General features: G+C 54.7%; 1 protein-coding gene across 9 annotated transcripts in view; it reads left to right on the top strand.

Annotated features, from left to right (window-relative positions):
- The first annotated feature begins 6,757 nt into the window (after positions 1-6,757).
- The window catches only part of SNPH (syntaphilin), a 42,373-nt gene continuing 35,292 nt past the window's right edge, over positions 6,758-13,838 (top strand). For 6 of the 9 annotated variants that reach the window (XM_066384182.1, XM_066384188.1, XM_066384191.1 and 3 more), the window contains exons 1-2: positions 6,758-6,874; positions 7,131-7,237. The gene's annotated coding sequence lies outside the window, so the exon portion shown is untranslated. The remainder of the gene's footprint in view (positions 6,875-7,130; positions 7,238-13,838) is intronic. The other 3 variants (XM_066384194.1, XM_066384189.1, XM_066384193.1) reach the window with 1 other exon arrangement.

Genomic DNA, 13,838 nt, shown 5'->3' on the forward strand with positions numbered 1-13,838 from the left:
GGAACAACCCGCCTTTCATTTTAGACACTATTAATTTATGTCTTCTCTTTATTTTCTTCCCAGTAGTTTCAGAAGGTTAACTCATTTTACTGGTCTTTTTGAAGAACCAGCTTTCGGTTTCATTGATTTTTCTCTCTTGTTTCTCTCTCTCTCTTTTTTTTTCATTTCATTTATTTATGCTCTGATATTTATTTCTTTCCTTTGCTTCCAGGGGTGGGGAGATTTTCCTGTTCTTTTTCTGTAATCCATTTCAGGTCTGTGTCATCAAAGAACGTTTTAAATGACTTTGATTCATTTAAATTTCCCTACGGTGTGTTTTATGACCTAGTATAGGACCTGACTTGGTGGGCAGGGTGTTCTCTACAGGACAGTGGGACCTACTTGCTTGACAAGCGCTGCTCAGTTCTTCTGCGTCTCTGCTTACTTCCTGCCGGCGAGTTCCGTTTACCACCGAGAAAGGGGCGTCCGTGCCTGCAGCTGTAACTGGGATCTGTCCATCTCTTCTTTCTGTGCTGACCATCTTGTGCTCCATGTGTTGGAAGCTCTTTTATTAGGTGCATTCACATTTATAATTATTATGTCTTCCTGCTAAAGTGACCCTTTTGTTGCTGTAAAATGGTTCTCTTTATACCTAGTAATTTTCTTTGAAGTCTTCTATACTTTTTTTTTAAGCTGAAGTATAATTAGCCTACAATATCCTGTTAGTTTCAGGTGTACATCATAGTGATTTGAGATATATATATATATACACACACACACATATATAACAAAATGATCATCACAGTAAGTATCTGTTACCAAAATTACTCCTTTTTTTTTTTTTTTAGCAAGAGAGAGAGACAGACAAACAGAAAGGGAGAGATATGAGAAGCATTAATTCTTTGTTGCGGCACCTTAGTTGTTCATTGATTGATTTCTCACATGTGCCTTGACTGGGGGGCTCCAGCAGACCCAGTGACCCCTTGCTCGAGCCAGCAACCTCGGGGTTTCGAATCTGGTTCCTCAGCGTTCCAGGCTGATGCTTTATCCATGGTGCCACTGCCTGGTCAGGCCAAAATGACTATACTATTATTGACTGTATTCCCCATGCTGCATGTTCCACCCTCAGGATTTAGCTGGAATTTGTACCTCTTAATCCCCTTCACCTGTTTCACTCGCTCCCCCACCGCTCCCCCTTCTGGTAAGCACCAGTTTGTTTCTCGTATCCACGAGTCTGTTTCTGTTTTGGTTTATCTGTTTTGTTTTTAGATTGCACATATAAATGAAATGACATAGTATTTGTCTTTCTCTGGCTATAAAGTCCTTTGCTTATATGAAACCATCCAGATTTCCTTTGATTAGTATTTGCATGGTATATCTTTATCCACCTTTTACCTTTAAGCTGGGTTTCATGTGGATCGGACCTGATTAAGTCATTATCCATTCCGATAACCTCTGTTTTGATGTGTTTACACCATTTACATTTCATGTAGCTGGGCTTGGATTTAGATCTACCGTGTTAATTTGTTACCGTGTTATTTTGTTAATCTACTGTTTGTTCCATTGCTGATTATTGCATGTCCCCCTTTCCTGCCTTACTTGGGAATATTTGAACATGTTTTAGAGCTCCTTTTTAATTTGTCTGTAGATTTTTACTATATCATTTGTTATATTGTTTAAATGGGTGCCCTAAGAGCCACCAAACACGCTTAACCTTTCACATTCTACTTAGCATCCGTATGTTATCACTTCGAGCGGAGCGTTGAAACCTCGCACCGTAGAAGTTCCTTTACATTCTCTCCTTCCTAATGCAACCGCCTCTTTTATCTTGCTCTCTCTATATTGAAACTCCATCAGATCATGTTGCCATTTTTGCTTTCAAACCTATTTTGAAGAATTCAAGAGGAGAAGCCGAGGCTGTTCAAGGTACCCAGATATTTACCGTTCTGATCATCCTTTCTTTCTCTCCTTCCCGATGTTCCAAGTTCGCTTTTTTTTTTTTTTTCATTTTTCTGAAGCTGGAAACAGGGAGAGACAGTCAGACAGACTCCCGCATGCGCCCGACCGGGATCCACCCGGCACGCCCACCAGGGGGCGATGCTCTGCCCACCAGGGGGCGATGCTCTGCCCATCCTGGGCGTCGCCATGTTGCGACCAGAGCCATCCCCAGCGCCCGGGCCATCTTTGCTCCAGTGGAGCCTTGGCTGCGGGAGGGGAAGAGAGAGACAGAGAGGAAAGCGCAGCGGAGGGGTGGAGAAGCAAATGGGTGCTTCTCCTGTGTGCCCTGGCCGGGAATCGAACCCGGGTCCTCCGCACGCTAGGCCGACGCTCTACCGCTGAGCCAACCAGCCAGGGCCAAGTTCGCTTTTAATATATACAGTTTCCCTTCTCACTGAAGGAGTTTCCTTAGCGGTTCTTCCAGGACAGCTCTTCTGGCGCTGAGTCCCCTTGTTCTCCTTTATCTGAGAATGTCTTTCTATCCCCTTTCCTTCTGAAGGATATTTTTGCTGGGGATGCAATTCTGGTTGACTACTCTTTTCTTTCATCGATTTAGAATTTTTTTATCCCCCATGTTACCGCTGCCTGCCATGATTTCAGTTGAGAAATTAATTCAATAATTCAAATCATCATTCCTGACTGTATCGTTTTTCTCTGATTGCTTTCAGTGGTTTTCCGTTTGCTTTTAGTTTTCGGTGGTAACTGACAGTTATCCTTTTCCTGTTGCATCATCATTCTTACTGGGTTTATCAACTTTGGGATTCACCGGAAAGCTGGAGCTCAGAGCTCTCCTCCTGTTCTCTGTTTTGCTGCCTTCTTCCCACGATTGAACCTGCGTCTGGAGCCAACATGGAGGGGCGGTGGGTTGGGGGAGGGGGGGCAGAAAGAGACAGAAAAACAGCAGGGGCTCATCCTCTCTCGGGACTCCTGTTTCTCTGATCGGAAAAGTTTCTCCTTCCTCAGAGTTTTAGGCGTCTGTGAGTCCCTGTTGTCACAGCCACCACGGCAGCATTGCCTGGAGGCTGGGTCATGAGACCACAGAGGAAAGACTAGAAGAGAAAAGGAAAAGTATTTGCCCCACTCGCTCAGTGTGAGCATTAGGGGGTCGGGACCCCCTCTTCAGGTCCTCGGGTTGGAACTAGGAGACTCTGTGAGAGCTCTCTCTGCGTCGGTCCCCCGATTCCAGATCCTGGCTCTGTGGAAGCCAGGCCAGGGACAGCGGAGGAAACAAAACAGGTCGCTTCTCTAATTCAGTGGTGAGCCAAATTCCGGCCTCCTTCCCGAGTTTGCCGGCCAGTATCTCCTCTGCCAGAGCCTCGAGCGGTTGCTCCACGCAGGTTGCTCAGGTTTGATTACGGCGTGCAGTGAGGGGAGCATGCTTAGCCAGGAACGGAGCTTGCTTTCAAAGGAAACAAATGTCAGCATTTCCCAACCAGCACAAGACAGAGCTACCGATTTCTTTAGAGTGGTTTTGTTTTATACTTAAAATCCTCTTTATCTTTTCTTTTTCTTTCTTTTTTTTCACTTTACATTATAACTGAACACTGGTTCTCTTTTTAATCCCATGCTTAATGGTACTGAGAAGAGAATTCTGTCCTCAATAACACCATTCCAGGCTGGAGTATTGTGAGTGGGAGGTGCTCTCTAGCTTGAGGGAAGTTTCTTTGTGGAGGTTTCTGGGAAATGTAGTCTTCTGAGTACCCAGCAAAAATCATGGAGGACAGACCAAAAAGTGTATCTTTAATGAGAACATCAGAAATTATCTCCTGATAAACAGTAATGACATGGCTCCCTTTGGTTTTGCCTTAAGTGTGAAGAAGAAAATCACATACATTTTGAGTGGGCCTTAGGGCAGATAAAACAATTCATCAACTTACTAATCCAGCATTGGGGTTTATTACAGCAGGCCTTATTTCACATGGCTTTCTCAACCTACATGTTCTATTCCCGTGACAGGCGTTCTACATGTTTCCCACAAAAAATAACGTAAGCAGGGTCATCTGACGGAAGAATTCAATGTAATTGAATAGAGGGAACATATAGCCAATGTCAAAAAAAATTTATAGGCCTTTGTTGCAAAATTATAAACATCATTACAGAGTGATTTACCACCTATTGAAGCTACAGAAAAAGATTTACCAGTTATTTGAACATTTAATTTATTTAATTATTATTTTTTTCATGTACTGGTACATTAGAAATGTTAAGCAGGCTAGTAGTGCAGAGTCATGATATAAAGCAGGGGTCCCCAAAGTTTTTACACGGGGGGCCAATTCACTGTCCCTCAGGCCGTTGGAGGGCCGGACTATAAAAAAAACTATGAACAAATCCCTATGCACACTGCACATATCTTATTTTAAAGTAAAAAAAACAAAATGGGAACAAATACAATATTTAAAATAAAAAACAAGTAAATTTAAATCAAGAAACTGACCAGTATTTCAATGGGAACTATGGGCCTGCTTTTGGCTAATGAGATGATCAATGTGCTTCTTTCATTGACCACCAATGAAAGAGGTGCCCCTTCCGGAAGTGCAGCAGGGGCCTGATAAATGGCCTCAGGGGGCCGCATGTGGCCCGTGGGCCGTAGTTTGGGGACCCCTGATATAAAGTCTGTGCAGTCACTTGACGAATTCTTCTCCTGGAAAAGTCTGCTGAGGATGGAGAGACAGAGGATACCAAGTCCAGCCTTGCCACGAGTCAAAACTGACGGGCCTAAGAGTCTTGAGACCAGGATGGCATCTGACCTAGTGTCATCCTCGTCCTCCTCTTCCTCCTCCTCCTCCTCCTCCTCCTCCTCCTCAGCAACCGAGCTATTTCAGTGCCTGAGGCGAGGCTACGGAGCCATCCTCAGTGTCGGGGGCCAATGTGCTGGAACCATTCAAGCCATGGCTGCTGGGGCCGGGGCGGGGGGGGGGGGTTGTGGGGCACAGAGAAAGAGAATGGAGGGGGAGGGGTGGAGAAGTAGATGGGCAGTGCTTTTCCTGAGTGCCCTGACCCGGAATCAAACCCAGGACTTCCACACGCCGGACCGACGTTCTACCGCTGAGCCAGCCAGCCAGGGCCAGACCTAGTGTTCTTAGAGAAGACCAGGGCCTGGCGCAATGTGTGGCTGCTCTCATTTGCTTGGTCAATAGTTACCTGTCCGTAATACATGTTAGACCAGGGGTCCCCAAACTTTTTACACAGGGGGCCAGTTCACTGTCCCTCAGACCGTTGGAGGGCCGGACTATAAAAAAAAACTATGAACAAATCCCAATGCACACTGCACATATCTTATTTTAAAGTAAAAAAAAACAAAACGGGAACAAATACAATATTTAAAATAAAGAACAAGTAAATTTAAATCAAGAAACTGACCAGTATTTCAATGGGAACTATGGGCCTGCTTTTGGCTAATGAGATGGTCAATGTCCGATTCCATATTTGTCACTGCTAGCCATAACAAGTGATATGACACGCTTCTGGAGCTGTGATGTGTGCGTCCCGCGTCACCAGAAGTAGTACTTACTGTACATGAGCGCTGCCGCCACATACAGTACTCCAGGAGCACAGGATGCTCCTCTCACTGACCACCAATGAAAGAGGTGTCCCTTCTGGAAGTGTGGCGGGGGCCGGATAAATGGCCTCAGGGGGCCGCATGTGGCCCGCGGGCCGTAGTTTGGGGACCCCTGTGTTAGACCCTACTCTAGGCGCTGAGGATATAGTAGGGGACAAAACAGAGTTCCTTCCCTCACAGAGTGCCCATTCTAGTTGGGAGTGATGATGACAGACTAACAAGGAGTAAACACGCCACCCATCACCAGGTGGCGAAATACCGGCAAAAGTAGGGCAGAGGGAGTGGGGAAGAAGGGAGTTGTTCTTTTATGTGGGGTGGTCAAGATAGGGCTCCCTGAAACCTCGAGGCCTGAGCAGGGTTCCGGAGGAAGGGAGGGAGGGTTCTGAGCGGAGGAAGGACTGGTGGTCAGATCGCTAGGGCTGGTTCAGAAGGAGGTGGCCCCTTCGCACTGCTCCCCACTTCCCACACAGGAGCCACACGAGAAGCAAGCGAGGCCCAGAGAGGGAGCTAACTTATCTCTTGTGGAGGTATGTCTTGTTGCATAGTGACACGTGGAAGGGCCAGGCAGAAAATCCAGTCTTCTGGCCTTTCCCTCCCAGGTGTGTCCCCCCCGCCCCGCCCTTGTTTCCCCCGCTAGTGACGGAGGACCGAAGGAAGAGGTGTTCCATGATCGCTTGCTTTAGGTTGCTTATCTTTCCATCTTTCCAAATGATTCACCATCTTAACTTCAAAGGAAACACATTTTCCTTTCCAGATACGTAAGATTCTCCGCTCATTTTCCTTAGCTTTCTCAAGTGCATTTTGCATGAAATAACCCCTCCCTGGTCTTGGGTTGGGGGGGAGAGAAAATGTTCCTAAGGGCATTTGGATCAAATTACTATTTCACCTAAGCCGACTCTGTGTCCAGAAGCGAGAATGGTATCATCATCCCCTGTTAGTTAGGGACCAGAAAGCTGAGGCCCAGAGAGGTTAAGGGACTCACCCAGGGTCACACAGCCTTTTAGGGGGCGGGGCGGGGGGGGTACGGACCAGCGCGCTTTCCGCGATGGCCCACCGCCCAGCTCTCAGCACAGGCTGGTGTGTGGGTGAGAGAGAGGACGCCACCCCGCGTGCTCACGTGTCCGCTCCCACGCCCAGATGGAGCCAGGCGCCAACTATCTCTTTAAGAAGGAAAGTGAAGGCCGGCCGCTTACGCAGCCACCTCGCCCTCCCCGCCCCTCCCCGCCCTCCCGGCAGCCCCAGCCCCGGCAAGCGCCCAGTTAGCCGCCTCCAGCAGGGGCTCCGGAGAGCAGCTCGGCGGCCCTGGCCGGGCAGCCGAAGCCATGGAAGCCTCCGCAGGTGATGACAGGGATCCCCGGAACCTCCAGGCCCCCCGCCCAGCCAGCGCGCCGCAGCCCCGAGTGCCAAGTGCGGGGTGGGGGGAGGGGAGGCGCGGAGCGCACGGAGGCGCGGACGGGGCGCCGGCAGGCAGCCTGCCCTCCAAGCTCTCTGGCTGCGGCGGCCCAGCTGTCAGCGTCGGGGGGCTCCGCTGCCCGGGTGTCCCCGCCCGCGTTCACCCGCACCTGTCTGTTTTTTTTCCTACCCAACGCCGCAGGTTGCTGATCCGGGCCGGGCAGCTGCAGCAGCGACTGCAGAGGCGCTGCGCCAAGCCGGGCCAGAGGGGTGCGAACCGGCGGGGCTGCGGAGGGCGAGCGGACGCAGGTGAGGAGGCCGCAGCCAGCCGGGAGGGGCCCCTACGCTGCCCCCGGTGGGCGGCAGGCGGCAGGCGGCAGGTGGCAGGCGGGGGTCGCTCTCTGCGGTAGAACCCTCCGAGGGCACCAGCCGAGGAGGGGTTAACCGTGACTCATTTGTATCCTCCCTGCGTTCCCCTGCATCTTCTAATTGCATCCACCACCACCTTGAAATTCACAACTAGAGGATGCGAATTGCCACCGGGAAGATGCCCGAGGTGGGCGATGAGGAGGCTTGCAGGGACCACCCCATTCCCGTTTGTCTCCCTCTTCCAGCGTTTGGCAAACGTTAAGCCTCTTTCCTCTTGGAAGAGGAGCGACGGCACCCGGAGGGGGGGTGGTGGTGGTGGTGGCCGCCGGGGGTGGAACCCCATCCCCAACCCAAGGTCAAGTGCCACGGACTGCCTCCTTCCCACGTCTCCCCCTGAAAAGCACCGGGCCCCGCAGGAGTCCCTCTGGAGAAAAAACGCCCGTGACCTCTAACGTGGGAGGTCTCAGCCTCAGTCTCCCCGGAGGACCTTCCGCGGGACGTGATGCGTTCTCCGTCCACTCCTGGACCGGGCGCTGTTAGAACACCTGCCGGCCCGGGAAGCCCTGTGTCCCCTTCCTCAGCCCTGCAGAGGGGAGAGGCCTGGTTACAGGCTGCCTGCTGCTTCTGCCTTCTCCACCCGTCTGGGGATGTGGGACGGGCTGGCCCTGCTGCCCAGAGAAAGGTGGCTTCTGCAGGCAGGGCTGGTGGCAGGGAAGGTGACAGGGATTGGAGCCCGAGTCCCTTAGCTTGCTAGTAGGCCATTAGTAGCCATTTTAAAATTCTTTAGGCGTGGGTGTCTGTCTGCTCATCTGTGAAGTGCAGGAGTTGGATGAGATGGTCTCTGGACGATTTTAACGTGTCCCTTGAACAGCTGCTGCGTGTCAGGGGGACCCCTCTGGTAAAGCGACCCGAGATTTACCCCGGAATCTATGAAATAGTTGGGTTTTTTCTCAGTGTGAGAGCTCTTTCCACTCTGGACCTCAGTGGAAATGTTGACCTTGCGGGTCTCCTGGGAACCGAAAGCGTCTGTCAGGAGACTGACAGGTCCTGGACTGCCACCCCTGTGCCGTCACCGGGGTGACCTGTCAAGTTGCGTCCCTTCCCCGACCTTCAGTTTCCTCGTCTGTAAATCTGGGAGAAGGGGCCATGACTCAGAGGGTCGATGCTAGGTTTAAAGGAAACACTTACCACTGGACCTGTGCCCGGCACACAGTAGGTCCTCAGAGACGCAGGACTTGGGGGGCAGACAGGGAAAGAGGAGGAGCCGCTTTCAGTGCCCTTCCACCTCTCCGCCCGCCCTCCCCTCCGCCGGTCTCTCCGCTTCTCCGTGGCTGGCGTCCCTGCCAGGGGATAATGAATGCTGGAATGTGTCAGGCTGCTGGGCTGAGGGCCTCAGAGGCAACCGGGAGATGCGGACGGTTCTGCCTCAAGGGCTCTGTGACATCCCTTCAGCAGCTGATGGCCCCGAGGAGGATATACAGCCCAGCCCTGGCTTTGGCACATCCTGGGATCTGAGGGCAGAGTCGCTAAGGGGAACAAGCAGAGAAATCTTGTGTGCCCGCCAGGGGGCAGTGACCAAGGCTTCCTGACTTCAAATGGAGCCCACTGCGGGCCCTCACCCTCCCTGGAGCCTGTCTCTGGAGCACCTCCCTGAGATGAGGGGTCCGTGTTCCCTCTCCTTCATCCTCCTGCTGTGGCTCTCAGCCTCGCCTTCGCCCTGTCTTGCTCCGGCTTATATGCCACAGATACATCCTGCCCCTGGGCAGCAGGGTGAAGAAGGCTCCCCACAGGGCGGGGGCAGGGCATTTTGCTGCGGTGTCATTTGGGCCAAAAAGGAAGTGGTGTCTCCACCTGCCCTGAATCCTCCCGGGAGAGGCCCTGTCTTTCCCCCGCCTGGGTCTTCAACCTCTGGTCCGTGGCCAGGCCCCGAGCAGGTCTTCCGTGACTTTGAGGAAATGATGTCCCTAAGCCCACGGGTCGGGAGGGATTGCGGGAATGTGTTGATGGGGTAGGAAGATAATGCCCATTGTTGGTTGTCATTTCTGTTCCTGACACCGTGGTTGTTATCACCGTTGCCGGTGGCCAACAGTGGTTTCACCTTCTCCTCAGGTCGGGCTTGAAGGTGCCGCGTGTGCCGGGGGAGCGGTGGCATCAGCAAGCCGATGGGCCCGAGATGAACGGGAAGGGAAGGGAAGGGAGAGAGGGGTGCCAGCCACTTGCTGTGTCTGCGTGGGGAGGGCGGGGATGCAGGGTGGCAGCTCGGGAGACCCAGTCCCACACCTCCTGGTGTGACCTTGGGCCGCCGCTCAGGCCTCCTCTCCAGACCTCTGGCTCTCCAGCTGTAAAGGGAAAGGACCAGACAGCGTGATCCCTCAGGGCCCTTCCGGTTCTGATATTGATTTTTTTTCCCCCCCCAGTGGATTTTGTTAAATAAAAAGTAGACTATGGTGACTGGATCGCTGATGGAGTACCAGACCACTCCCTACCTCGGGGAGCCCTCGTAACAAATTCTGCACGTGTGAAAGGTGGTGAGACTGAGGCTTAGAGAGGGCGACTCCCCCAAGATGGCACGGCCCATTGTGGCAGAACCGCTGCCCGACGCCAGGTCTGCCTGACTCGAGAGAACACGCTCTCGCAGAAGTCTCGCTGCCTCTGCCCGGACAGACCTTGCTGTCACGCATGCGGGTCGTGTGTGTGCTGCCGTGCGCAGAGGCGTTTGGAGAAGGGACAGGCGTTTCCCTCACGTGATTACTGGCTGGGTCCAAGTGTGCAGAAGGGGGTCCTCCCTGCTCCGTGAGCTCGGCTGCGCTGGTGGGCGGTGGGTGCCCCTCTGCCAAAGAGAATAGCTGGGGATGGATGACAGCTCAGCACAGACGCGCTTTGGGGGCGCTTCCTGGGTGCTGTGCTGTTCACCCAGGTTCGTGTATGCACTTCTGAGACAGTCCCCTTCTGTAGCGGGTCCTGTACGTGGACCCCTTGTACGAGGGAGGGAGCCAGGAGGGCAGAGAGGCAGGGGGTCTTGCCCAGAGTCACCCTGCTGATTTGTGGTGACACCTGAGACAGTTTAGCTGGAAGCACGCTGTGCTGGGAGCCGGGGAGATGCTCTCAGTCTGACCCCTCTCGGGGACTGGGCAGCTTTGGGGAAGCCCCTTCCCCTCTAAATGGCAGCGTTCCCACCCCCCACAGGGACAGGGTGCACCGACGGGCTCTGCGAGACCTGAATGCCACCTTGTCCCAGCAGAGGAGTGGAGGGGACTCCTGTCTCGCTAAAGGTCGAGCAGCATCTGTGTATTATTTATTAACATGCCCCCGAGGTCAGTGCCCGGGACCCAGACAAGAGGGAGAGCCCACGTGCAGGTTGAAGAGGCTCCCAGCTGACAGGGCAGATGACGCTCTAGCCAGGTAGGCGTGATGAACCAGCTCAGAACAGACGGGGCATCACGGGACAGGGACAGGGACACGGTGTCTCCTACTCAGTGGTCAGGAAAGCTTTCTGAGATGTGAGCCCACGGTCATCTCCTTGTTTCGGGCACTGAGTTTTGCATGATGGTGATGAGAAATGTTCTACCCAGCTTAGGATATTTCTGGACAGCTTGGAAGACTGTTGGCTTTTGAACCTCCAAGAACCCAAAAAGGGCCCCAGACGCCGGAGGGACAACTCAAACTCACTCTGTGGCACAGTTCCAAGCGGAACTGTCCATGTGTGCCCGGTGGGCCGAAACCCTTCTGCGCTTAGGTGCCGATGGAGGCAGGACTGTGACATTCCTCTTGGAAAGCCTGTAAGGGGCCTGCAACCACGCGGCGGACTCGGGGCGTCCCTCCCTCCCACGCGGCGGACTCGGGGCGTCCCTCCCCGGCACGCGGCGGACTCGGGGCGTCCCTCCCCGGCACGCGGCGGACTCGGGGCGTCCCTCCCCGGCACGTGGTGGACTCGGGGTGTCCCTCCTCACGTCTGTTCTGACTGGCCCTCCCGTCTGAAGCACCTGACCCCGGAGGGGGGAAGACGTTTGCCCAGGGTTACACAGCGAGGCTCGGGTCCTAACCCCGGCCCAGTGGGGTCTGCATTTCTCGGCGACACGCAGGCTTTCTACCTGCAGGCCGCCAGGAGCCTGAGCGGCCGTTTCTGCACCTGGCGGGCAGCTCACCCTGAGAGAAGGTCCGGTGCAGGTGACAGGAAGCTCCAGGCGAGGGCCCTGCCCCGGGAGAGGCCCGGGTCCCCTGGGCTGCTCTGCGCCTCTGCTTAGTAGATACTTATGAAGTGTTTGTGTCGCACGCTCAGCACTGGCCTCTGGATTGAGGTGCTGCGTCAGCCCGAAGGGGCCGAGTGTCTCCGAGGTGGCCCGGGGACAGTGGAGGGAGTCAGCCCTGAGGGCTGGGGGAGACTCCCTTGGCTTGGCGGCCAGCTCCCTGGGTGGCCCGAGGCGGGGCCCCCACCTGCCCACACCTGCACCAGGAGAGTCAGAGGGGATCTCTGGGGGCTTTTCAAGCCCTGGCTGGCTAACAATCCAGCCACTCTTCCTTCTGTCCTCTCGCCGCATTAGGGGGCACGGGAGTGGATGGGAGACAGCCGTAACCCGAGGAAGGGAGAGATAAATACAACAAGAGGCGCAGACAATGCTCTGTGGCTTTGCTGGAGGGAGAGGGCTTGGGAAAGGCTCGGTTCAAAAGCCACTTCTTCGGGACAGGAGGGGATGCCGGTAGACACGGTGTGAGGTGGTTTTGTTGTTGTTGTTTTGAACCAGGAGAAGCAGCAGAATCGTGCTGTCATTCGAGGCCAGGAGGGCGTTAGAACAGCGTGGCGGTCCCCAGACGTAGACCTCAGATATCAGTATGTTTGTGCCACATAAGGACCTTCAGCTGGCCTTGAGAGGTTTCCTGTCACTCTCATAGGGAGAGAAAGAACAGCTTAGCAACTCTGTCCCCATAGGAAGGAGCCTGGATCACACCAGGAAAACAGGTACTTCTCTAAGTCGGACGCACGCTGCTCCCTGCGGCCCTCGCCGTGGCTGAGCCTCACGGGCGCACGCTGCTTCCTGCGGCCCTCGCCGTGGCTGAGCCTCAGGGATGCACGCTGCTTCCTGCGGCCCTCGCCGTGGCTGAGCCTCGCGGGCGCACGCTGCTTCCTGCGGCCCTCGCCGTGGCTGAGCCTCGCGGGCGCACGCTGCTTCCTGCGGCCCTCGCCGTGGCTGAGCCTCGCGGGCGCACGCTGCTCCCTGCGGCCCTCGCCGTGGCTGAGCCTCGCGGGCGCACGCTGCTCCCTGCGGCCCTCGCCGTGGCTGAGCCTCAGGGACGCACGCTGCTCCCTGCGGCCCTCGCCGTGGCTGAGCCTCGCGGGCGCACGCTGCTCCCTGCGGCCCTCGCCGTGGCTGAGCCTCGCGGGCGCACGCTGCTCCCTGCGGCCCTCGCCGTGGCTGAGCCTCGCGGGCGCACGCTGCTCCCTGCGGCCCTCGCCGTGGCTGAGCCTCGCGGGCGCACGCTGCTCCCTACGGCCCTCGCCGTGGCTGAGCCTCGCGGGCGCACGCTGCTCCCTACGGCCCTCGCCGTGGCTGAGCCTCAGGGGCGCACGCTGCTCCCTGCGGCCCTCGCCGCGGTGCCCGCGTTTTGCTCCGGTTGCCGCAGACCAGCTGTTCTTCGGGTTGAACCCCGGAGTTGGGCTGCGGCTTGGGTCTGAATCCCGGCCAAGTGACTTTTTCTCTGAGAGCCTCTGTTTCCCCATCTGTAAGATGGGGGAGCGATGATGCTGTGTACCTCACCAGGTCACGAGCAAGTCTGCACGCCAACGGCCATGCACGGAACGCACAGGACGGCACACCTGGCTGTCCGCGGAGGCCCGATGGGCGACTGGACTGGCGGGTGTGTGTGTGTGTGTGTGTGTGTGTGTGTGTGTGTGTGTGACCGCCAACCAGCAAGGGCTCGCTCGCAGGAGGCAGCCGCTCACGGGCTCCTGGGCCTGAAGTTGTCGGATGTTCTGATTTCTAAGACATCTGGGTGTGTGTTTGTGACGGCTCTTGATTTTGAAAATGTAGTCAACTAGCCTGACCTGTGGTGGCGCAGTGGATCCAACGTCGACTTGGAACACTGAGGTCGCCGGTTCAAAACCCTGGGCTTGCCCGGTCAAGGCACATATGGGAGTTGATGCCTCCTGCTCCTCCCCCTTCTCTCTCTCTCTCTTCTCTAAAATGAATAAATAAATTTAAAAAATAAAATAAAATAAATAAATAAAATGTAGTCAATTAGGCCATGTTAAAAAAATGTTTTTTTTCCATTGATTTTGAGAGAGAGAGAGGAAAGGGGGGAGGAGGGAGAGGGAAAGAGAGAGAGAGAGAGAGAGAGAGGCATCAAAGCATTGTTCCACTTAGTTGTGCACTCACTGTTTGCGTCTCACATGTGTCCTGACCGGGGATCGAACCCACGACCTTGGTGTGCCGAGATGATGCCCTGTCCACTGAGCCACCCAGCCAGGGCCTAGGCCACATATTTAAATGCACGTATTAAACGCTGTCTGTGGCAGGCCATCAGTCTGCATCCTGTGATGACGGTG

This window comes from Saccopteryx leptura, chromosome 5 (genome assembly GCF_036850995.1).
Source record: "Saccopteryx leptura isolate mSacLep1 chromosome 5, mSacLep1_pri_phased_curated, whole genome shotgun sequence".
In the NCBI taxonomy this organism is placed as follows: Eukaryota; Metazoa; Chordata; class Mammalia; order Chiroptera; family Emballonuridae; genus Saccopteryx; species Saccopteryx leptura.